This window comes from Cervus canadensis, chromosome 32, assembly GCF_019320065.1.
Source record: "Cervus canadensis isolate Bull #8, Minnesota chromosome 32, ASM1932006v1, whole genome shotgun sequence".
Taxonomy (NCBI): Eukaryota; Metazoa; Chordata; class Mammalia; order Artiodactyla; family Cervidae; genus Cervus; species Cervus canadensis.
The window spans coordinates 39,794,824-39,821,531 of record NC_057417.1 but is presented as its reverse complement, the minus strand read 5'-3'; positions in this window follow the sequence as shown (position 1 = coordinate 39,821,531).

Here is a 26,708-nt window from a genome sequence, read left to right as displayed (position 1 = left end):
GGTCGCAAAAAGTCGGACACGACGGATCGACTGAACAACAACAACAGACCAGGGATCAAACTCAGGCTCTTGGCGGTGATAGCACAAAGTCCTAACCACTGGACTGCCAGGCAATTCCCTCTTTCTTGTCTTCTTGTGCTAGCTTCCAGGTTGAGGCCCACTATCTCTCTTATGATATCTTTTTTCTAACCTAAAAGTTGTCCCTTTAAAATCTCACTACCGTGAGTTGGTCTACTGCAAAAACCCTTTGGTTCAAACCATGTAAAAATGCTGGAGGAAAAAAAATCAAATTTTGTATCTGAACTCACACACACAAAATATAATTCAGTACAAGAGGAGAAGGTGAAAGGCAGAACAGTGTACCCCAGGCTGCGTGGAAGAGGCACCTACTCCTGATTCATGGGAACTCCCAACAAAGACCTTTGCATAAAACAAAAACCCTTTCAGGACCAAACATTAGAGAACAAAATCACTGAAACCCACTCTGGTTCTTTGAAAATATCAGTAAAAGGAGACTTACCTGGTAGTCCAGTGGTTAAGAATCCACCTGCCAGTGTAGGGAACACAGGTTCGATCCCTGGTCCTGGAATATTCCACATGCCATGGAATAACTAAGCCCTTGTGCAACAGCTACGGAGCCCATGTGCCCTAAAGCCTGGGCTCCGCAACGAGAGAAGCCACTGCATTGAGAAGCCCAAGCACCACAATCAAAGAGTACCCCCAACAGAAACTAGAGAAAGTCCACGCACAGAAACAAAGACCAGTGCAGTCAAAAATAATAAACATTTTTGAAAAGAAGTGAGTTAGTATCTTTGCTTTTAAAAAAGTTAAAAAATGTATCAGTAAAAGGGATAAACTTCTAGCCACAATGAACAAGCAAAAAAAGGAGACAAAAAACAAATTACAACATCAAGAAGAAAAAGGGGGACATCACTACAGATCCTATAGACACTGAAAAGACAAGAAGATAATATTGTGAATTTTATTCCAATAGACTTTACATCCCAGGTGAAGTGAAAAAGAATTCCATGAAAGTACACGTTACTAAAACTGACTCACAAAGAAAGAGAAAACACTAACAGTTCCATAACAATTTAAAAAATTGAATTCTTAATTTAAAATCTTCTCACAAAACTTCAGACCAAGATGGCCTGATTAGTATATCTATCCAACATTTAATGAAAAAAATATCATCCTACACAAACTTTCATAAAATAGAGGAAGAGGAAACACACACTACTGGTCAGAATATAAAAAATGTACAACCACATGAAAAACAGTTTATTAAATATGCACTACCACGTGGCCCAGCCGTTCCTCTCCTGGGTGTGAGAACACAGAGCCCTGTAAGCAGGTCCTCAGCAGACTCATTCATAACAACCACAGAGCTGGGGGCAGCCCAGGGGTCCATCAGCAGGCAAGCGGGTGAGCCCACAGTGTGGTCGACACACAACTAATAATTCTTAGCAATAAACGGATCAAATTATTGCTACGAACTTGGACCTCGAAACCAGGCTGAGCTAATACACATTGGAATACACAAAGGAATACACATTGTATAATTCCATGTATACAAGACTATCAGTTCAGTTCAGTCACTCAGTCATGTCTTACTCTCTGTGACCCCATGGACTGCAGCATGCCAGGCTTCCCTGCCCATCACCAACTCATAAAGCTTCATCGAACTCATGTCCATCGAGTCAGGTGATGCCATCAACCATCTCATCCTCTGTTGTCCCCTTATACAGGGCTATAGGGAGGGAAAAAGTCTCAACTATGGGGACAGAGGACAGATCAGGTGTTAACCCCAGGGGGCAGGCTGGGGAGGGGCTGACTGGGAAGTGGAACAAGGGAGTATTTACAAGAGCTGGAAATGTTCTATGTCTTAATTGCAGGGTAGGTACTTCAGGGTTTCTCAGAAACCATCAAGCTGTACATTTAACATAGGTGCATTTTGTTTTATGTAAATTATGACTGACTCTGTGGATAAAGCGCTGATTTGTAGTATTTTTAAATTTCCATGATTAAATACTCTCACCAGATTACTCAGCACAGAGCTTGGAAGCAGTGAGCATGGTCAGTCTCACGTGGCGGTCAAGCCAGCTCCAGCATGCCACCACTTATCCCTCAGTCAAGTAAGAAACCCTGAAACATCACTACAGCAGACTAAAATAAATAAGATTTTCAATGCCAGGTGTTGGTGAAGCCACAGAGAAGTGGAAGCATTGGTCCCCACTGGACATTGGTGACATCTACTAAAGCGGACGCTGTACACACTAGGACCCAGCAGTGCCGTGTCTGAGGCATCACAACAGAAGTGTAGACAGAGGCCCCTGTGCACTACAGGCGTGCACAAGAGGTCACAGCAGCACCGGTGGATCACTAAGGACCCAGACACCTCTCAGGAGAGAAGAAATAGACATGGGCCCGGCACCCACCCGATGGGACAACTGACTGCACTCGAATTCTGTCACGTGATTTCACGTATGCCTCGACCCCCGTGGGTGAGCAGGCCAATACAGGTAACACTGGGGGGCACCTCCTGGGGCAGTTACACCCACATTCTGTTTGTGAACATTTTCTGAGCTCACATTTTGTGAACTTCCATATGTGTTCCAATCCACAGTTAAAATGTTTTCTACAGAAAAATCTGTTTTCGTCATACAGTCAGACCCTTTAGGCTGCAATCATTATAAGAGTCTGGAGCTGGGTGTTTGTCTTTTCCCAGACCGTATGTGCCCACTTGACTCCGGGTAGGGTCCCCAAGCACCTCTCTTGTGTTCTGACCAAAACATTTTCCCTTTGTTGGTTGCCCACTGTCGAAGGGCTTTGTTCCCTGAGTTTGTAAACCTGTTGCGAGAGACTCAAAAGCCCCAGAGAGCCCTTCCTCCCTCTCCCCTGAGCCCTGAGGACCAGAGCAGGTTCACAAAGCCTCCCTCATCCACCTGCACAGACACCTCGCTTTGGGGCTGAAAGTCAGGAAAGCGGTGACACAGAGCCGGCAGAACCAGATGATGCCTCTCACCTGCCTCTCCCCCTGCGCGCGGCCACGATTCCATTTGTCCTGGAAGGGTCTTCCGCGTGGCAGCCCCGGCTGGCTCGGAGGGGCTGCACCTGGGGTGAGGGCCTCGGTGCCAGCCAGCAGCTGCGCTCCCGCCAGGCACGCATTTGCATCTCAATACGCTGGGCTGGAGCTGGAGGAGCCAGCTGTCAGGGCCTTGGGAGAAACGCGCCTTGTTCCTTTAAGGGGTGGGCTCAAGGCTCTTCATCAAGTGGCCTCCATTTCCCTGCAGTCTTCACACTCACACAATTCTTCTAGACGAAAAAATACGAAGCGCCATTAGCGAGTTATCAGGGGCCAACTGTGTCCCCATCAAAGCCCCTCAGTCCATTGAGGCCGCGTGCAGCTGCAGGGGCTGGCGCCCAGCAAGCGGCCGGCCGGGCCATCCCTCCGTCCCGTCTGTCCATCTCCACCGGGCACTGTGGCCCCCGAGGCCTTTTACCGTCACATCCAGTGGAGTGGATGGCACGTTCAGAGCTCATGCGCTGTCCTGGGGGACCAGGCCCAGCCAACACCCCCAGACGACTACCCAGACGCAGCGGTCCCAACCTCCCCCAGGTGCTTCCAACCCAGTGCCACAAGCACGCCCCTTGCCAACCACAGCCCCGGGGCTTTAGCACACAGGTCCGCCCAAGAGGCCGTCCCGGGTCCACCATAGCGTGTCCCTCACTGTGGGTCTCAGGACAGGCATCCCCAGGCCTGGGGTTCCCTGCTCCTCAGTCCCCACACAGGGGGATCAACTCCACCAGGGAGGGCCTATAGGTCGGCAGTAGCAGGTTGAGTTTGTTGTTGTTCAGTTGCTAAGTAATGTCCGACTTTGCAACCCCACGGACTGCAGCAAGCCTGGCTTCCCTGTCCCTCACCATCTCCACTGAGTCAGAGATGCCATCTAACCATCTCATCCTCTGTCACCCCCTTCAACTACATGGACCTTTGTCAGAAAAGTGATGTCTCTGCTTTTTAATACACTGTTTAGTTTTGTCATAGCTTTCCTTCCAAGGAGTAGCATCTCTTAATTTCATAGCTGCAGTCACCATCCATAGTGATTTTGGAGCCCAAGAAAATAAAATCTGTCACTATTGCCACTTTTTCTCCATCTATTTGCTATGAAGTGATGGGACCAGATGCCAAGATCTTAGTTTTTTGAATGTTGAGTTGAATAGTGTCTCCAAAAATTTACATCTACCCAGAACTTCAGAACATAACCTTGGAATAGGAGCTTTCTGGTGTGATGATTTAAGAGGAAATGAGGCTGGGACCAGGGTCCTCACCCCAAGAGGAGACGGCACACGGGGGATGTCACCTGACTTCAGCAGTCCGGGCTGTGGGGATCTGACTTAGCAGCCCCAGGACACCAGCACAGCCAGACCCCCCTCCCAAGTGCAGGGGTGAGGGGGCACTCCCTCCCCGGGCTTCCTCTGACTTCTCCAGTCAGCCCTGGGGGCACATACGTGGCCCCAGCCTCACTGGACACACTCAAGTCAGACACAGGAACACCTCTCCTTTGATAATTTAGATGAAATGAACCAAATCCCCCCAAACCACAAACAACCAAACCTACTCAAATGTAACAGGTACTGAATAGTCCTATAACTGTGAAGAGGCTGAATTTGTAGTTAAAACTACAAAAGAGAAATGCCCAGGCTCAAGTGATTTTACTGGTGAATTCCAGTGGTGGTGGTTTAGTCGCTCAGTCGTGTCCAACTCTCTGCGACCCCATGGACTGTAGCCCACCAGGCTCCTCTGTCCATGGGATTCTCCAGGCAAGAATACTGGAGTGGGTAGCCATTTCCTTCTCCAGGGGATCTTCTTCACCCAGGAATCAAACCTGGGTCTCCTGCATTGCAGGCAGATTCTTCAAACATTTAAGGAAGAAATAACAACATTCCTACCCGATCTCTTCCAGAAAGTAGAAAAGGAGGGAACACTTCCCAGATCAACTTTATCCAAACAAAATTAAGAAAGGACAAATAAGAAAATCAGAGACCATCACCCCTCACAACATAGAAAACAAGCCAGCGACCAAGTGGGCTCCGCCCAGGAATAGCTGCTTCAAAACTCAAAAATCAATTAAAAGACCAAATAAGAGAAACCATACAATCCTATCAACAGAGGCGGAAAAAACATCAGACAAAATTCAGTATCTATTCACAATCAACAGCAACCACTTCTCAGCAAATTGGGATGAGAAGTTCCTGAGCCTGACAAAGGGCGTCAACACACCCACAGCCACCACCCCTCAGTGGGGAGAACCACACAGCGGTCAGCTTAGAGCTGACCACTCTGTTTGGAGGAGCTGGGGCAGGGTAGGAGGGGGCAGACAGTCCAGAGAAGGCAGGATGGCTACCAGTGCCAAGTGGGAGAAGCTGGCAGACAAGCACCACATCCCACACAGTCACACCAGGGTCTCCTCCCCAGGGCAGGGGCCCCAGTCCAGGAGCCAATCCTGCTCCCCAGGGCCGAGTGCTGAGCCGTGGTCAGGCCCAGGGTGGGCCTGCAGATGCCCCTGCCCCTCGGAGGCCGGGTCTGAAGGGGCTGCACCCCCATGTGAACCCCCCAAGTCCAGGTTCAGCCAAAGTGAGGCTGGCCCGCCACTCCCTGCCAACAGCTCCCAGGAAGGGGCACCCCAAGAGAGCATCGCCATGTTAGCAGGACCCCCGGGACTGTCATGCTGACCTCTGGAGGTGAGATGCTAGCACTGGGCCCCGAGACCCACCCCCCAACTGACCAGGTCTGGTCTAGGCGGCCTCCCCACACCTCTTTCCACCACTATTTTGACAGCTTTATGGTGATTTTCATACTCATGAGCCGAGAGCCTGTGTGTTGGCCACAGGGTGTCCCCTAGAGCTGCCTCGACCGGCCTGTGGCTCCGGACCTTGGCCTCACTCAGACCGATGTCCAGCGCCCGTAGGCAGAGCTCAAGGGCAGAGCTGGACGGAGGGACACAGGCCTCTCTGCTCGCGGCCCCGCATCGTGCAAACACTGGGTAGAACTGAGGTGAAGCAGCCTGGACATCCCCCATGGAGGTTCTCAAACCACTAATCTAATCTAACCTATTTCACACAGGTCTTAGATTCTGCCAGTGAGGAAAGGCCAAGGGAAAATAACAAATAATGAAGAGCACACAGATGTGTTTCCTGGTCCTGCTCACACAGGAGAGGAGCCCGCCTCCCCTTGGCTGTTTCCCCACAACCCTGACTCAAACCTCTTCTGCGCTGAAGCCAGCTGTGGTGGCAGGGCCCGCTGCTGCCTCTGACGGTGGGGCCCTGTCTCCAGCCTCTGTCCTACGGAGACACCTCCAAACAGGACCGCAAGGAAGCCCTGGGCGGCCCAGTGGTCGGCCCCTGGAGGGCAGCCAAACCTGCTGGGGGTCTGCCCCCAACTCGACCCCACTCCAACAGCCTCCCAACCTAGAAGACCCCAGACAGTCCAGGCCCCTCTACCCCGGCACACACCGCTGCCAGAGACCCCCCACAGGCCACACCCACCACCAACCCTCACCTGCTTCCCTGCCCCCAGCCTCCCACTCCCTCCCCCACTCTCCCCTCCAGCCTTGCCGCCACCCCAACCTAAGCATGACTAAGCAACCTAAGCACGGCACCCCAACCTAAGCACCCCCTAGCACAGCTGAGCCCCCAGCGTGAAGCCCTGGGCCCCGCTGCCTCGTTGGCATCCACTTCCGTGTGGCCCCTGGGAACCAGCCCCCGATACCTGGTAAGCACAGGTGAGTCACCCGACCCAGGCCTGGAAGTACCCACCCGCCCCCTGGAGTTCTCCCCCCTCACCCAGGAGCTCACAGCTGAGCCCCTTGGCCGCCCCCCGCCCCCGGCTCCGGACGACCGTGCTCAGGCGCCACCTCTGAACCGCTCACCTCTCCCTCCAGTTGCTCTGGCCCTGAGTGTGCGGGGGCTGCGAGAGGACGTGCAAGTGCTGCGGCTCTCTGACCCCATGGCCCACCGGCTCCAGGCTCCCACCTGAGCAGATCGAGATGCCCCCACACAAGGAGCACGGCCCCCCGAGTGTGCACATGCATGGCCCTCGGCCCCATGGGTCTGGGCCAGCGAGCTGGGCAGGGACTCCCACCCACGGAGCCCAGAGATGATGGTAAACAGGTGTGACTCAAGCCGAGCTGTGGAAATCTGTTACACAGCCATAGAAATTGAATTCCGCCACGTGGAAATGTTACAAAACTGACCATAATGCAATAGGGCCACAAGTTATGAAGTATCAAAAAGAAGACAGAAAAAGACTTTCATGTGGAAATTTTTTTTTAACTGCTAACTCTTGGATGAGTGGGCAAAAACAGTTAAAATTACAGAATTTCTAACAAGGTAATAATGTGAAAACACTACATACCAAAATCTTCGAAATACATTTAAAGCACTGATCGTAGGACAATTCACAGTATTAAACATTTTTATTTAAAAATATGAAAACAAGTTAAATTCCCAACCCAAAAAAGCTTAGAAAAAGATCTAAGTAAATCAATAAAGAGCATATGAAAGGAAATACTAAAAAATGAGAACAGACATGACAGAGTAAAAAACAGAAAAGCACAGTCATGATTAGTAAACCAAAATCCTAATTTTTAAATTAACAGAATATGTCATCTATTAGTTAACTTAATTGAGAAAAGAGGAGAAAGTCAAATATACAAAATAAGAAGTAATAAGCGCAAATGATCATTGAAACGATAGAAATCATGAAAAGAGGCCACTTTGCATCAGGCTCTACAAATGAGTCCGAAGACATGGAAGAAATAGGAAATGTCCTGGGGAAATACACATCAAAACTGACACTGTTAGAGATGGAAAACTCAGAAACCTATTTCCATGGAAAAAAAAGTTACCATAAACCACCCCAATCCACCCTACCCTCCCAAAAATTAGGCCTAGATCATTTCACAGATAAATTCTACCAAATCTTTAAGGGCCAGATGGTCTTCAGCTCAATTCAGTTCAGTTCAGTTCAGTCGCTCAGTCCTGTCCGACTCTTTGCGACCCCATGAATTGCAGCGCTCCATGCCTCCCTGTCCATCACAAACTCCCGGAGTTTACTCAAACTCATGCCCATTGAGTCGGTGATGGCATCCAGCTATCTCATCCTCTGTCGTCCCCTTCTCCTCCTGCCCCCAATCGCTCTCAGCATCAGGGTCTTTTCCGAGTCAACTCGTCGCATGAGGTGGCCAAAGTATTGGAGTTTCAGCTTCAGCATGAGTCCTTCCAATGAACACCCAGGACTTATCTCCTTCAGAATGAACTGGTTGGATCTCCTTGCAGTCCAAGGGACTCTCAAGAGTCTTCTCCAACACCATAGTTCAAAAGCATCAATTCTTCTGTGCTCAGCTTTCTTCACAGCCCAACTCTCACATCCATACACGACCACTGGAAAAACCATAGCCTTGACCAGATGGACCTTTGTTGGCAAAGTAATGTCTCTGCTTTTTAATATGCTATCTAGGTTGGTCATAACTTTCCTTCCAAGGAGTAAGCGTCTTTTAATTTCATGGCTGCAATCACCATCTGCAGTGATTTTGGAGCCCAAAAAAAAAAAAGTGTGACACTGTTTCCACTATCTCCCCATCTATTTCCCATGAGGTGATGGGACCAGATGCCATGATCTTAGTTTTCTGAATGTTAAGCTTTAAGCCAACTTTGTCACTCTCCTCTTTCACTTTCATCAAGAGGCTTTTTAGTTCCTCTTCACTTTCTGCCATAAGGGTGGTGTCATCTGCATATCTGAGGTTATTGATATTTCTCCCGGCAATCTTGATTCCAGCTTGTGCTTCTTCCAGCCCAGCGTTTCTCATGATGTACTCTGCATAGAAGTTAAATAAGCAGGGTGACAATATACAGCCCTCACGTACTCCTTTTCCTATTTGGAACCAGTCTGTTGTTCCACGTCCAGTTCTAACTGTTGCTTCCTGACCTGCATACAGGTTTCTCAAGAGGCAAGTCAGGTGGTCTGATATTCCCATCTCCTTCAGATGGGAATTTTCCACAGTTTATTGTGATCCACACAGTCAAAGGCTTTGGCATAGTCAATAAAGCAGAAATAGATGTTTTTTTGGAAATCTCTTGCTTTTTCAATGATCCAGCAGATATTGGCAATTTGATCTCTGGTTCCTCTGCCTTTTCTAAAACCAGCTTGAACATCTGGAAGTTCTCGGTTCACATATTGCTGAAGCCTGGCTTGGAGAATTTTGAGCATTACTTTACTAGCGTGTGAGATGAGTGCAATTGTGCGGTAGTTTGAGCATTCTTTGGGATTGCCTTTCTTAGGGATTGGAATGAAAACTGACCTTTTCCAGTCCTGTGGCCACTGCTGAGTTTTCCAAATTTGCTGGCATATTGAGTGCAGCACTTTCACAGCATCATCTTTCAGGATTTGAAATAGCTCAACTGGAATTCCATCACATCCACTAGCTTTGTTCATAGTGATGCTTTCTAAGGCCCACGTGACTTCACATTCCAGGATGTCTGGCTCTAGGTGAGTTATCACACCATTGTGATTATCTGATGGTCTTAAAGCTTTACAAATTATCCCACAATGTGGAAATGAGATCATAACTTTTATATTCTTTTTCTAATGCAAGAAGAAAATTGGTAACCTAACCACAATAAGGACAGTATGAAAGAAGACATTTACAAACCAGCATCACTTACTAATACTGATACGAAAGCACTAACCGAAACATCGGCCATCAGAATACAACACTATATGAGGAAAATAAGACACCACACCAAGGGGGATTTATCCCAATACTCCACAAAGTTGCCACACTATCAGAAATTTGATATAGAAAATTCACTATATAGATACATTTCAGGAGAAAATTTTGCACCCATAGGTGCAAAAAAAAGCACTGACAGGGACTTGCCTGGTGGTCCAATGGCTAAGACTCCAAGCCCCCAGTGCAGGGAGCCCATGTTCGATCCCTGGTCAGGGAACTAGACCCCACATGTCACAAATAGCCTGGGCACTGTAACTTCTGAGCCTGCGCACCATACGGAAACCCAGCGCAGCCAAAAGAGTTAGGTAAGTATTTTCTTAAAGCCCTGATAAAAGTTAATTTTCTATACAGAATTTCTGATAGTGAAGCAACTTTGGAGTCTTGGGAAAAATCCGCCTTGGTTGTTTAGTTCAGTTCAGTCGCTCAGTCGTGTCCGATTCTTTACAACCCCATGGACTGCAGCACACCAGGCCTCCCTGTCCATCACCAACTCCCAGAGTTTACTCAAACTCATGTCCATCGAGTCGGTGATGCCATCCAACCATCTCATCCTCTGTCATCCCCTTCTCCTCCTGCCTTCAATCTTTCCCAGCATCAGGGTCTTTTCCAATGAGTCAGATCTTCACATCAGGTGGCCAGAGTACTGGAGTTTTAGCTCCAGCATCAGTCCTTCCAATGAATATTCAGGACTGACTTCCTTTAGGACTGACTGGTTTGATTTCCTTGCAGTCCAAGGGACTCTCAAGAGTCTTCTCCAACTCCACAGTTCAAAAGCATCAATTCTTTGGCGCTCAGCTTTCTTTATTGTCCAACTCTCACATCCATAGATGACTACTGGGGAAAACCATACATGACTACTCTTTTCCTCAAGCAGAGTTGTATTCTGATGGCCAATCTTTCAGTTAGTGCTTTTGCATCAAAATTCAACAACCAGAGGGACTTCCCTGGTGGTCCAGTGGTTAAGAATCTGCCTCGCCATGCAGTGGACACAGGTTTGACCCCTGGTTGAGGAACTAAGATCCCACATGCTGTGGGGCAACTAAGACCAACTGCTCTGGAGCCCGCACTCCACAACTAGGGTCCATGTGTCACAATGAAAGATCCCACGTGCCACAACTAAGACCTGACACAGGCAAATAAATAAATATTACAAAAAAAATTCAACAGCTGCAGGTGACAGCTGCATTGGACAGCAGGCTTAGCCCTAAAGAATCAATGGGGAAAACAGACTCAAACGATAAGTGAGTTCCCAAAGGCATGAAATTAACACACAGAAATCCAGAGTTTTCTATCCACACAAAATAACCAATACATACCTCCCTCCCCATCAACCCCAGAAACCAAGGAGATGAAACACTTGAGAATTAATCCAACAAGTGTGCAAAAGTCATTATGGGACAATTAAAGAAGTGTGAGTACAAACTTCGGTTTCGAGAACACCTAGTGTTGTTTGAGGTTAACATCCCAAGTTTGTCTTGTGCTTCAGTTGCAGGAGAATGAACACCTTGTGTCAGGAAACACACCCCTGGAATATGTCGGGGGCGGGCACCATAATGCAACTTAATCTCTGAAGACAAACACAGGAAACATTGACTTTTGGGTGAGCTGGGAGAAAGGAATGCAGAATTCACCGTACTGTTTTTGCAACTTTCCTCTAGATGTGAGATCATTACACAATAAAAAGTTAGAGAACTGAATTACAAATACCCACCCTCTGTGACCCGGCACTCCCCTGCAGGAACCTGGGTCACACTTGTGCCTGTGAGTACAGCTTCTACAAAGATATTCTCTGTTGTGTCCAGACTGTGTTACTAACTTTTAATGTCACTAAATTACGTCCACAAAAGACGGACCATGCAGGTGGAGTCAACCACCCACAGAAGGTGCAGAGGGGGTGTGTGTGGAGGGCTCTGTGCACACGAAACACCCAAGACACAGAGAAGCAGGGGGGCAACCATTTCTTAGGGAGGACCTGGGAGCACTGGAACACAGAGTTCATGTTTCAATGCATATCCCTAAAAATTAAATACTTTAAAACATAAATAACACTGATACCTTCAAATACAAGACAATATAACTGGCACTCTGCTATGGGCTGAACTGTGTCCCCCAAAAGTAGGTGCTGACATCCTGACCCCAGCATCTCAGAAGGTGACCTTGTCTGGAAATGGGGCCTTCAGATGAGTCACCCCACCCTGGGGCCTCCCAGGTGGCACAATGGTAAAGAATCCACCTGCCAATGAATGCAGAGGATGAGGTCCCCCTGGAGGAGGGCAGCCCTGATCCCCTAAGACTGGAGGCCTTACAGGAGGAGTGTTATGGAAAACACAGACTGAAACCACCCACCCTGGCCAGGCAAGATAGAAACAACCTGTGAGAGTTCTCTTACAGCAGGAAATCCTGGTACGGAACACAAAACTAACGAGTTACCACCAAACGGAATAATTTGGGAAAGGTCAGAAGAAGAGAGAAAACACCAGCTCACAGGTCCTACAACCTCCCAGAGTCCTCCTCTCTGGAGTCCACCTCGGCTGAGCGACGCGTGCACCACCAGGAAGCACCCTGAGTCAGGATGACTGGACAGACAACCCGGAGAGACTGGGCACCACGCTTCCAAGCAGCGCTCCTGGGCCCAGGTGCCCCTTCCCAATAGAGTCTCTGGCTTTGCCAGCATGTGGTCTCCTCGTACAATTCATTCACCAAGGGTTAGACAAGCGCCCACTCTCAGGCTCTGGAAGGGGTCTTCCTTCCTGCAACAGGAGGAGAGACACAGCCAGAGCGCTGTGAAGACAAGACCAACACCAAGGGCCATGGACAGCCCTAGAAGGTGGATGAGACAGCAAGAGCCTCCCCGGAGCCACAGAGAGTGGCCTGATCTGACCTCTGATCTCCAGACTGTGATGGGACACGAGCCCCCAAACCTGTGGCATTTTTAGGCAGCCCTGGGAAAGGAACAGACCCTGAAAGCAAACAGGCCCGAGTCCAAGGTGCAAACATCCGAGGGACCCATCAGCCAGACAGGGAGCCCAGGGGCTGAGACCGCCCCTCCCGAGTCTGTCCCTGTCACAGGATGCAGACTCGGCCTCGCTGCAGCCAGAAACCACCTCGGGCTTGTTAAGTGCAAATGTGGGCTCTTTCAAATGCTAATCGGGATGCACAGGGGGCCCCCAAAAGGAAACCAAGAAATGGGCCCAGCCGGGCCTGGAGCAGTTGGGAGGGGTGAGCAGGGACAGGCGGCGGCAGACAGGAAGTGCGGCTCGTGGCAGAAGGATGGGGTCTGTGCACTCAGGGCCGCTGGAGGGGCTGGGGTCCAGACCAGAAAGCCAAGGGGACAGTGACAAAGCATCCGGCAGAAAGCCCAGTGGCCGCGGTGTCCACCTGCAGAGCCACCCCAGGTGACTGGCGCTCCTGAGCAGAGCTGTGTCCACTGAGAGAGGCTGGGGGTCGGCGGGGCAGCCACTGGCCTAAGAAGCCAGGCAGGGCCCCACCTCAGGCACAAGTGCAAGGACAGGCGCTGAGCTGGCGCACCTGGCCCTGCTTCTGCACATCACTGCCTGAGCCTTGCCGACGTGCACACACACACAGACACACGTACACACAGAAACACATGTACAACACGTGCACAAGCACACACCCCAGCTCCAAGGGCTCACCAGGCCTGCGTCCATCGTTACATAAATGACCTTCTCCCAATAAGCCAGGCATCACTGTTACCCCAATTCTCAAGAGAAGGAAACTGAGGCAGGTGATGTGACTCTGTCCAGAGCAGATGGCAGTGGAGCCGAAGTCCCCGTGGTGGGGGCAGGGGTACCCTCACTGTGCGGGTCCTTCCCGCCTCCTTATTCACTTATTCCAGACCAGCTCTGTCCTCTCCAGGCGAGGCGACAAGGCAGGTCCTCACCAGGGACGGACGCCACAGAGCGGAGGAACATAGACAAGTGCTCTGAGTGGCGGGACTGGGACGCCGTGTTGAGGGCACGTGTCCCACACAGAGGCAGCAACCAGAGTGAGGCTGTGGAATTGGACACAGTCAGAGGCACGTGGGCACGAACTCAGCTTCAATCCAAGTGGCTACAGACGGAGGTGCACGGACAAACGCGTGTGCGCACCTTCCCCTGTCCCTGAGCTCCTCCAGAGTTCACCTCCCACTGGAGGGCCCCGGGCTCCTCAGAGTGGGATGGGGACAGCAGAGCTTGGACACCTGTCATCCAGAAAGGAAGGGGGGCTCCCACTGGCCAAGGCCCAGACACTGGGGCAGGAGCAGGAAATAGGACATTGAATGAATGAACGAACGGAGACTCCAAAGAGAAGCAAGACCTTTGGAGTCCACATGGCCAGAAACAAGCCACGTGGAAACCACAGCCTCCTGATGGGCGGTGCCAGGCAGCCATCCTTCACAGAGGCACACGCGTGAACCCCCTGTCCTGAGGCAACATCAGACAGACCCAAATTTGGGTCCCCCAAGGCTAGGGCCCCCATTCTTCAAAAGCTGAAGGTCACCAAATTGAGGAGACAAACATGTCTGCATGCTGGCCTGTCCTCCAGGCCCACATGCCTCCCCAGGCAGCACGGGGTCCACTGCAGTGGGCTTGGGCTGCACCAATCTATCAAAGTGTCTCCCCATCCAAATTCCCTAAAGCACAGATGAGTTTTATGGTCAATTTGCTTTGATTTTTCCCTAAGAACTTGGTGACCCTCCCTTGGCACAGAGACTCTCCCAGGATCCAGAGCTGGGGAGGGCGGCCGCAACGGGAAGGCCTGAGGGACTCGGAGCCCCAGGCGAGAGCGCTGCTCTCAGGGTGGTTTGGGAGGCCTGCTATCCAGCAAGCTGCTCCCTCCCAGGGCTGCAGCCAGAGCAGTGGCACCGCGCCAGCCCGGGGCGAAGGCCCTCTCTCTCCCCGGCCCCCTGACCTGCCCCAAAGGGATGCCCCCACAGTGTTTTCCGGGAAGTCTCCATCCTCCCGTTGTTCCCCCACGACATCGAACAGGATCCCTGAGGCACAGTCACCCTCACAATGGCCAGACAGGGGGAAAGCCTGGTGTGATTTCCGGGCCAGTGACAATGAAAGAGACCTCCCCCAAAACCCAATGGCCCACTGAGCCCGCCGGCCTGTGGGACTGACCTGAGCAGCCAGGCAGGGCCTCGGGAAGCAGCGCCAGCCTCGCCGCCACTCCGCCTCCAGGGGGTTGTCCCCCAGGCCCATCCTGCCCCCACAGCTGCCTGGTGCAAGCTTGCTGCTTCTCTTCTCAGTGTGTGTTTTCTCTGGACCCCGACCCATGGGCTTTTCTGCATTCTCTTTGAGATAAAAATCAAACACAAATCTTTAAAGGCCATCTCCAAAAACCACAGAAAATCTGGAATTAAATAAAAATAAAGCTTGTGGTTTTCCTCCCAGGAACTTCCTGCTTATCTGAAATGCACTGAGTCAGCAGCACCTCAGAGCCCAGATGGAAGCTCCTGGGGCCTCAGCCTTGGGACAGGGTCAGCCCCTCAGGTGACCAGCCCCCCAGTCCCAGGGTACATCAAGGGAGGGGGACAGTGGCCAGACCTGCTGGTTCAACACTGACGTACACATGTGTGCAGTCCACACAGGGGGCTAAAGAGTGTCCCCAAATACCCATGGCCACCATGATTCGTGCCCAGGCTGTCGCATACTCTCTCATGAGACGGTCGGTCAGGTGTGGCCACAGAAGAAGATCTGGGGAAAGCCAAGTTTATCAAATTCATGGGCCCCAGAGATGAAGCCACATGTGCAGGGCCACGGGGACGCACAAGAGTGGGAACAGGAGCCAGAGGAGGCCTAGGAGAGCCTTTCTCAGTCCCGGGGGCCAGGGGCTCTGGGGCTGTCCCCAGTTGTCTGGTCCTTGGGTCCTGGGTGACCAAGGGCAGGGGGAACGTTGGCACAGTGTGTGGGGTGGATAAGGAGGTGGGGCAGGGTCTAGAAGCTAGGTTCCTTAAGATGTCAAAAAGTCACAGATACAGAAAACTGTAAAACACAGCCTGATTATCAGATTATGGCACTACAGAAAAGGGATCCTCGCAAATGGAATTAAGAAGCTTTAAGGTGAGATCATCCTGGATCAGGGTGGCTCTAAATCCAGTGACTGGCATCCCAACAGAGAAGAAACCACATGAAGATGGGGGCAGAGGCTGGAGAGACGTGGCCTCAGGTCAGGGACACCTGGTGCCCCAGGAGCTGGCCAAGCCTGGAAGGATCTCTGCTGCAGCCCCATTAGCCTCCAGAGGGGGCATGGCCCCGAGACACTGCCATCTCTGATTCCAGTTCCAGCCTGTGAGAGAACCAGTGTTGTCTTAGGCCCCCAGTTTTAGTGATTTATTGAGCCCTGAAACCACGGTCTCAAAAACATTCCTAAGGGTTTCAGAATCATCGAGAAACCAATAAAATTGTCTGTGAAACCTTCCTTTCAGCTGCCAGGAGAACACCTTTGGGATGACATTAAAATTTAGGGGCAGGAGGCAGAAGGAATGCTTTGGTGGGTGTTGAGACCGGGACTGGCACCACAGGAGGAGGATCAAAGGTTTTCACCGGGAAAGCCCTTCGTGTATGAACGGGTCCTTCTCACCTCAGTGCCCGACCCCAGGTTCCTCCCAGGCTCCAGGGAACACACACTGGGATCCGCCTGCATCTCAACACAGCACAAAAATCTCCTTTTCCCAGATGATTAATTTAAGATGCTGGGACACGTGGGGCAAGGCATCTGAAACCTGCTCAAGTCTCTGCTGAACTCCACGTGGAATTTATACCTATCTATTGATTGCCAGGAATAGATTCATCAGCCAAATGACTGCAGTCCTGAAGGGCACTCACATACATCTAGTGGCAAGTAACAGAACTGCAAGAACACGGTGAAAGGGAAACGCCGCAGCTCTAAAGCGCCCTGGTGCTCGTCAGAGAAAGTCCCATCCGTACTTGTCTCTCCCAGCCCCATAGGTCACCCTCTTAGAATGTATATTCCACACAGCCTTAATAGCCAGGAAGACTCTGTCATACTTTCTGATCCAGAGTTAGTAGTGTGAAATAAAAATAAGTTTTACTCTTAGAAAATTTTCCAAATGCAAAGCATAACATAAAATTTAATGTGACTTTTCTTTCAAGCCATATTGTCTCAGAGTTCTGAGACAGTCTCCTAGAGATGGGGGCAGGGAACCCATCTGAAAAGTCACTCTTCTGGAAAAACTGACTTAACAATCATGAAAAGATACAGATGCTTCATGCATTTATTTGCATGTTATCCTTGAGCATGTGCACACGCGGACATATACACAAACACACTATGTGTTCAGTTATGTCTGACTCTTTGTGACCTCACAGAATGTAGCCTGCCAGGCTCCACTGTCTATAGAATTTTCCCCAGCAAGAACACTGGAGCAGGCTGCCATTTCCTTCTCCAGTGATCTTCCCAACCCAGGAATCAAGCCTTTGTCTCCTGCGTCTCTTGTATTGGCAGGTGGATTCTTTACCACTGAGCCACCTAGGAATCCCCATCCTTGGGGAGGGGCCATGCTAATCTGTATTGTTCCAGTTTTAGTGCATGTGTTAAAGAAGCCAAAAGCACGTGGAATTTAAAGGAACCCACACCCGCATGAATAACTCCAATGTCCTCACCCCCTGTAACCAACAACCGCCTTGCGGGGCTTCCCTGATGGTTTCAGCTTCTCCAGACTGATCTAAGCCTGTGTTTTTGTGCAGAATAATCTGTCTTCCTTGTACTGATGTGGGAAGAAATAACAGCTGTTTTCACAATTCACCATCCACACATGGTAACAGAAGACAGTCACCTCTCAGAAGCTAGCTTTGCTAAAAGTGGCTGTTGGGAGGCAAACTCCTAACTGCACTTTGATGGATGAGACACAGGTTACCTTTGCCAAGAAGGAGAATTTGGGAGAGAAAAGAAAAGACAGACAAGGAATCAGATTAATTTCTTTTGTGCAGCAAAAATATTCTATAGCTTACAGCTATAAAGTTCTAACAACAAACAAATTTTACTGAGGAGAAGAAAGAAACCACACACTCTCCAATGCAGAGCCCAAGGCCCAAAGCTGTCCCAGACTTGAGGAGCTCAGAGTAAAAGCAAAATCACTGAAGGAAAAAAGCAGAGAGGCTCAAAGGGAGCCTCGAACATCAGTATTTTCAACGAATAAACATCCGCAGGCACCTGTTTCCGGGGAACCAAGAGAGAAAAGCAGAGACTTTAAAGAAAAGCAGGGAGTGAGGGGGATGCCTTGGGGACTAAAAGGCAGCTAATTTTATCTGGCTTCTTTCCAATGATAAAATCTAATCCATCATTTTCTCTGGGTGAAAGCTCTTAATGAAAATTTAGAGAGTGCAACTGAAATTTAGAATTCTCCGGGGATTCTGCCGGGAAGATGTCTAACCGCCACACAAAACTTGCTGCAGCTGACTCTGCCGAGAGAACCAGCCACGTGGGAGGCCATGGGACTGTAGCGCGGTCCTGGACTTCCATGCCCCTCGCTGCCACCAAGGGAAACACCCTCCTCCAGCCAGGGAGCCCAGTTTACAGCTTTCTGCTTGGGGAAACCCTCTGGGGAGGGCTGATGGAGATGCAGCCTTTCAGCACAACACACTTGCACCCTGACAACATCCCCCGCATGCCGTCCTCACTCAGACAGACGGGGAAGGAGTCTCACTAGTAGCTCCCTTGTGCAAACATCACACCTGTCTGGTTCCAGACATTTCCATCACCCCAAAAGGAAACTCTGCACCCATTAGCACTCACTCCCCACCCCACCCCAGCCCCTAATCTGGTTTCTTTTTTTATAATTTTATTTACTTATTTACTTTTGGTTGTGCTGGGTATTCCTTTCTCTAGTGGTGGCGAGCGGGTTCAGCAGTTGTGGCGTGCGTGCTCAGTCACCCTAAGACATGTGGGATCTTCCCAGATCAGAGATCGAACCTGTGTCCCCTGCACTGGCTGGCAGATTCCCATCCACCGTACCACCAGGGAAGTCCTAATCTGTTTCCTGTCTCTCAGTTTGCCTGTTCTGGATGTTTCACACAAGTGAACACATGTCAGGTATGTGGCCCTTTCTGTCTGTTCTCATTCACTTAGAACAGTGGTTTTGAAGTCCGTCCACACTGTAGTGTGTGGGTGCTTCACTCCTTTTCACAGCTGGATGACACCCCTTGTATGGATAACTTCACTCCAATTATCCACCATCCATCAATGGACCCAGGCTGTTTCTACCTCACAGCTGCTGTGACTGCAGGAAAAACCGTGGGCAGGCAGGTATCTGTTCAGGTGCCCATTTTCAATTCTCTTGGGTATATACCCAGAAGTGGAGTTGCTGGGTCACCTGGTAACTGTGCTTAACCTTCCGTGGAAACTCCGACTGTTTCCCACAGCTGCTACACCATTTTACATCCCCATCAGCCATGCACAAGAGTCCCAATTTCTCCACATCCTTGCCAGCACTTGTTATTTTGCATTTTTATTTTATTATAACCACCAGAGAAGGGGTGAGTGGGATCTCATGGTGGCTCAGATTTGCATTCTGTCAAGCATTTGTTCATGTCCTTGTTGCCCATCCACTTATCTTCTCTGGGGAAGTATTTGTGAATCTGCACTTCCACTGCAGAAGGATGCAAGTTCAATACCTGGTTGGGGAACTAAGACCCCACATACCACAAGGCATGGCCAAAAAAAAAAACTTTATTTAGGCCACAATGTGCAGCAGGCAATATCTTTGTTCCCTGTCTAGGGATTGAACCCATGCCCCTCACATTGGGAGTACAGAGTTCCAACCACTGGACCACCAGGGAAGCCCCTATCGGTGCATTTTTGAACTGGGTTGTTTGTCTTTCTCCTGTTTCCACTCATCTTTCTGTAACCCTGCACGTAGGAGTCTGGGGCATGTGGGGTCCTACTACTCCATGAGGCTTGCAGGGCCCTCCAGTGCACAGGCTATGGCCTTTGGTCAGCGTTTGGAAACAGAGGGGATGATCTCAGCCTTTAATGATCTCCTTCCTGGGTGTTCCCTTCTTAAGGATCTTTTATCAAAGGCCATCATCATCCAATATATTTAATATTTTGTTTTCTCCTAGGAAGAGATGGATCCCAGTTATCCCAGGGCAGAAGGACTGACCCAGAGGCCAGGTTAACACCTCAAGCCACATAACACAAGACAGCAGTCAGGGCTTCCACATCACTAAAACCCTAGCCCACTGCCACCTTCAATCCCAGAGAGGGCTTGAAGAACCAAAATTCATCAGAAAAAGCCAGAAAACACGTAGCAATACCAGATGCCACCACTAAGCTTACAGTAGTGACAAACATTCTTCTGCCACTTCAAAGCTGTGCTACCACATCCATTCCATTCCCTGCGCCACGGGCTCAGTATCCCCTTAGTTTTCCTCCTTTGATAAACAGGCAATTTGGATTCATTTCCACAAAAGCAGGGCCCACATAATTCTCAACAGATGTGCTCCGAGCACATGCGATGCTACAGAGCTGTGCTAAAGCCCTTCTCATCTTAACTCTCTTTCGTTCTCTAGTGTCTCACCCTGGAAAACCAGCTTAATTTAAAGGAGTTCCCTGAAATTCAGAAACTACGTTATCCTGTACCTACAAGAAAACACGGGTATGACCTCTCACACTTGCAACCTCAACAGAAGGTTATCAATGATAAACATTCTAAGTTGGGACTCCCCTGGTGGTCCAGGGGTTAAGAATCCACCTGCCGACGTAGGGGATGCAGGTTTGACACTTGTCCTGGAAGAGCCCACCTGCCAAGGGGCAACTAAGCCCACGCACCACAATTATGAGGCCAAGCTATAGAGCCCACAAGCCACAGCTACTGAGCTCGTGCTCCTTACAAGAGAAGCCACCGCAAAGGGAAGCCCCCACTCTCCACAACTAGAGAAAGCTCGCGTACAGAACAAAGACCCAGAACAGTCAAAAATAATTAACAAATTTAAGAGAAAAAAAAACCATTCTAAGTCATCTCAGCAAACCTTGGCCCAATGGCATCTGCGCCTGGTTAGGATGTGGCCTCCAGGGGGAGGTGCAGGCGTCCTGCGCAAGGGTGGCTGCCTGCCCCTCCTGAGAGCAGAGGTCACCAGAGCTGCCCGAAGCCCCCTGGCTCCCCGTGACCCAGGCAATGGAGTTGACAGACTGGCGGTTCTCTCTGAGCCCAGGGACACAGGTTAAATTAGAGGAAAAACTAACTTTTTTTTTTTTCCATTTTCCGATATGTGAAGTCCCCCAGACCATGACAAATCACCCGCCTTGTAGAAAGAGCACCCCTCCCTTCTCTGTAACCCCCATCTGCCTTCCCTGGGACCTCTCCTCTCACTCACCTTCCCACCTGACAGTGTTTCTGATGAAAAGCCATCACCTGTCTGACCTTCCCACTCGCTGGTGAGTTTCTGTGCATATCTCACACAAGCGGAGCGGGGACAGAGGGAGGGCGCGGGGCTCCTCAGTCCCAGCTCCAGCCCCCTCTACCCCCGTCGCCTCACCCCACCCCCAGATCTGGCCAAGTCAGGGAGCCTCTGTGGTGAAGGAGGCTGTAGGGTAGTAACCACGGTGTGTGGACTGAACTGACAACAGATTAACAGAACAAGTTCATCTGTATGCACATGGGAGCCCAGAAGAGTAGCTGGCTCTGTAAATGGTTTCAATTAGATGCTTATATACCTAACTTAATAGGGGAAAGGGAGCCAGGAGAAAAGCCTTCTTACAGGAAAAGCAAATCTCTTCAGCAAAGACAAATGGGTTTTAAGAGAATAATTGAAACGTAAGAAAGTATGTGATAATCTCCCCTAGAAGGGACTTGGGATAGAACTTATTCCCAGTGTCCCCTGGGAGCAGACCCCCCACAGAAGGAATTTACCACTGCCTGACTTCCCAGAAGCTGCTCTTAGTCAGATGAGGGACACTCCAAAAAGTCCTCTTTCTGCATCTGTTGATTCTTGAATGCCTTCAGCTCAAAATAAACCTCACATCAAGGTGCTGTATTTTGTACTGTTTTGCTCTGTTAATGCTATTTTAATTCTTTTAAGTCTTTAAAATTTTTTATTTAAATTTTAAAATTTTTTATTTAAATTTTAAAAATTTATTTGGCTTCACTGGGTGCTAGTTGCTGCATACAGTATCTTTAGTTGCCGCCATGTAGGATCTAGTTCCCTGACCAGGGATCAAACCCCAGCGCCCTGCATTGGAAGCGCAGAGTCTTACACTGGACTACCAGGGAAGTCCCCAAGGTGCTATATTTTTGGCATGGCATATCCTGATCCCCATCATAGCCCTTAACCACGCATGTTCGCCCTGTCACCCAGCACCAACGAAGTCCCCTGGGTCAGCAAGAGTCGCTGCTGTGTGGGCCATCTGCTTTTCCCTCCAAGGCCAGGTACAGCAGATCCTTTAAGGGCTGTTTGATCTCCCACCCGAGGCTGATTAGAACATACACTGAATGAAGGAATCAAGAGCGGAGTGGGGCTCCCCCGCCTGGCAACCTGGGAGCCTACTGGGGAGCAGAGGAGAGGAATGGTGTTGGGTCCTCACTCCAGGAAGCCACCGACAGAGCCAAGGAAGGGGGTGGCCGGAAGCGCCAAAGCCTCCCCTCCAGGCCGGGCCAGTGGTCCCTGGTCCACGATGCTCAAGTACAGGTCACAAGAATACTCTCTGACAGAAACCCTTCAGCGGGCTGCTTCCTAGAACCCTGGCTACACCAGTGCTGCTGAGTGTGGCTCACATGTACCACCCCCGCCCCCACTCACCTCCAGCACCCCATCTCTCCAGGCTTTACTCTTCCACTGAAACCACGGTTGTGTTCAGAGTACCTGATAAAGTTTTGCAACAATAACAAAAGGCAAGAATTCTGTCCTGATATGTCAGAGTTTTTTCCACTGGGAATAAAATGAATAAATTCCCCTCCTTTTCCAAAAAAAATACAGGCACAAGCATTCTTAAGTTCCTACATAAGACCTGCGCTTGGAAATGTCTGTGACCCAAATATTTTGTCAATTCAGTATGTACTGAGGCACCAGAAAAGACCAAAATATGACCAAGCAGTGAGTCCTTTCATAATCCTCTAAATTATGTTCTGACATCTGAGTTTACACATATCTTATTTGTTTTTACATGAGATCTACTATATTCCTATATACATGTTTCCTTTCTAATATGAGAAAAATTTCTGTAAAGAGATGAAATAAAATGTCATTACACTACAGTCCCACATGTCTCCACAGTCAAAGTCAAGTGGCTGGAAAGAGTGGAGCTAGAACTAGATCTATGGGATGGGGTCTGGCATCCTCGAGCTGGGTCCCAGCAGTTAGCAGTAGATCCAGTCAAAGCTGCGAGGTCCATTACCAAAATCACCACCATCATCACCATGACCATCATCACAGAAACCACCATCATCACAAACACCATCATCATCACCACTACCATCACCAGCCTCACCAAAACTACCATCACGATCACCACCATCATCCCCACCACCACCAGTACCATTATCATAACCAAAACCATCATCATCATCATCCCCACCACCATCAAAATCACCTTGGGCTCACATTTACAAAGCACTGACCACGAGCCCTTTTCATGTATTAATTTATCTAATCTTCACATCCTGTGAGGTTAACCTCAGTTCACAAGGGAAGAAACCATGGCACAGAGAAGTTGAAGCCACACAAGTGGGAGGGGACAACAGCAGAGTGTCAACCCCAGCAGTCTGGCTCCAAAATAAGGCCCATTCCAGAAACGTCAGTCAGAACAAAAGTCAGTCCAACTCCCAGACTCATGGGAGCAAGGCAGCAGAGAGCCATCCTGCTTTCCTTTCTCTTAACTGTTTCTTTTTTGTTTGTTTTTGGTTGTGCTGTGTCTTCACCACTTTGCATAGGCTTTCTCCAGTTGCAGCGGGCAGGGGCTATTCTCCAGTTGTGGTGCACAGGCTTCTCATCGCAGTGGCTTCTCTTGTTGCAGAGCTCGGGCTCTAGAGTGTGGGCTCAATAGCTGTGGCCCACAGGTTTAGTTGCCCTGTGGCATGTGGGATATTCCCGAGGTGTCCTCTGCGTGCAAGGCAGATTCTTAACCACTGGACCAGGAGGGAAGCCCCGCTCCCTCTGTTTCTTACACACACAGCTCTGAGTTTTTCAAGCAATGAAATGGGGTAGTCTCCATCATGCACAATCAAAGCACCTCTGACCCCCATTAGGGAGGGACAAAGGAGGCGTGTGGATAATGAAATGGGAACTTCTGGCTGTTCACCCACAGCTGAAGCAATCCAGGTGACCCACACTCAACATTTGGTGTGCTTTTCTGAAGATAAATGACAAAAAGTTCAACTTCTGGGGGTAGGGCTGGTTGTGTTTCTGCTTTAAATGCTATCAAGACTCCTCAGATGGGGAGGCCATGGGGCAAGGGGGTGCATACAGGTAGAGGGTCTGGAAGAAGCTGTGAGCCAACTGAAAAAAGGGGTCAGTCAAGAGACTGTCTGTCAAAGGCAGCAAGAACCTCTTCAACCACATCCGGATGTCCAGGGCAGGGGGCTGCCTAAGCTGGTCCTACAAATAGAAAAACTGCCCATCAGCTGTGTCTGAGTGACAATGGGAAACAGAGACTCACTAAAAACATTTATGAAAAGACAGGAGCCTTGATCCTCACTCAGCATCCTCACTCAGTAAGGACGTGTCAGTGAAGAATGGAACCAAAGGCACTTTTTATAGGGAGGAAACAGGCTTTTCCACAAACCAGTTGTCACCAGCACAGTAAGGGGTAAGGACCAGATGGCCATGTGATTCCAGGCCACTCCCACCCCAAGCACTGGGAAGGCGACAGGGACAACCTTCAGGGGCGCCCCCATCTCCCAATCCAGCCCAACCCACTCAGCCCAGAGTGTCTGCCAGCCCCCGCAGTCAACGCTTCCTCTGCGTGCACACCCACACTCCCTCTCACCCTCTCCCCTGCCTGCTCCCCATGGAGCCTCCAGCCCCTCAGCAGGAGCTGGTCACCCACGACTAACACAATGGAGGGCCTCAAATCCACACATGGACCCTGAAGGGCAAAGCAGGCTTCACCTGCTTTCGCAGTAGCTCAAGGCCCCGAGGCCAGAGTGAGAACTCCCAGAAAAGCTAAAGGGGGTGTTCTGAAGAGACGGCAGCCTGAACTCACAATCCTACTAGTTCACCTGAGACCAAGCCCCGCAGGGAGAGAGCAGGCTGTTTGCGCACTGGATCCAGGGAACTGAGCTGTGAGAACATGTGCTCCCCAGACTGAGCCCAACCACTGTGACCAAGGAGCCCCTCACCAAACAAAGTCTTCGCTCTCCCTGAAATGAGGCCTCAGGCGGGAGGCGCTGCAGGGCTCCTCACCAGGTGCTCCCACCAGATGCTCCACCAGGTGCTCAAGGGTGTCAGGCCGTCTCCTCAGCCCTGCTTTGTTGTTGCTGCCTCTCCAACACAGCGTGCTCTCCTGGCCCCGACTGCCATCCCCTCAAGACTTGCCCCTTTCTCCCTCCTTCTCCCTTTGAGGACAGGAAGGACCCTGTTCTGTGCCTCCAGGCCCTCTCAATCTCAGGGGAAGGAAGCAGGATATACAGAAAGGTCATGATCCGAGAAGCAGTCACCATCTCCTTGCTAAACCAAGAGAAAAACATCCAGCAAACCCCAGTTGAGGGGCATCCTGCAAAATCCCTGACCAACACACCTTGGAATGGTCAAGACTGTCAAAACTAAGTCAAAGACTCTATTCCAGAGGAGCCCAGGAGATGCAAGGACCACACATGACAGGGGACCTGCTGCAGAAAGAGGATGCTACCTAACACAGTGCTAGCGTTGGTTCCTAACTATAATGAGTAAAGGCTAGCGACCGGAGATGCGAAGGGCAGGGGGCACCCAGGGACACCATCCTTTCTACTTTGTTTTTCTGTAAGCCTAAAAGTGCTCTAAAAAAAGTCACAGTCTATTAATTACCTTTTTTTAAGTAGCAAGATGCCCCCGTAATCACAGCAGCCCAGTCTCTCCTCAGACCCCGAAAGCTGAAAGGACTGGGACCCTCACAATCACCCACAATCTCTAACACAGACTTTGTCCTCTGAGAATCCTGAATATCTGAGCCTCAGCAAGACTGACGGGGCAGAGTAACCTTGATTACAAACCAGGTGTCTACAAGCTCGTTTATCCTCATAAAATTACATTAAATATTTTATCTCTGACCTTCCTTATCTTTCAACAAAAAGAATCAAAAGGCAGCAAATCAATGTGGACAGAACAACAGAAAGAACTTCAGTTGGCCATGTAGTTAGAACCCAGCTCTTCTAAGGGATCTGTGCCAACAATGGGAAAATAAAGCTGTTTTTCTTTAAATTGTGATGTTTACATGCACTGGATTTATCATCACTGGTTTTAAGTGAAAGTCCTAAGTGTAACAGCTGCTCTATTTTTGTTTCTAAATACCCCTAGATGTCACCATGTAACAGAAACTTGAAAAATTTAGGAAAGTTGAGGAGTCCTGACGCTAAATTTGAAAGGCAGGTCCCGTGTTTGCAACGTGGGGAAGCAATTGGATAGGCCTGTGGCTCCACCTAGTGGCAAAGGCCAGGCAGGGGACATAGGTGAGCCAGCCAGCTGAAGATGGAACTGCCTGACACCACCACACAGCAACAGGACTTCGGGAGCTGCCTTTTTGGGATTCAGGTGAAATGCAACATGAAACTGTGTCTTGGCAGGGCTGCTGGGATCTTCCTCTGAGATCCAGCTCTAAAGACCTAGCTCCACAGACCTCAGCCCAAGAACCTCTCAGGGTCTTCGGATACCACAGGGAGCACCTCTTGCCATGTACTGCCATTGGTGCATTTGCCCATTAGGGATGGACAAAAGTAGGACTTGGCCATCTGCACAACCCAGGCCCTGCCCAGGACCAGGC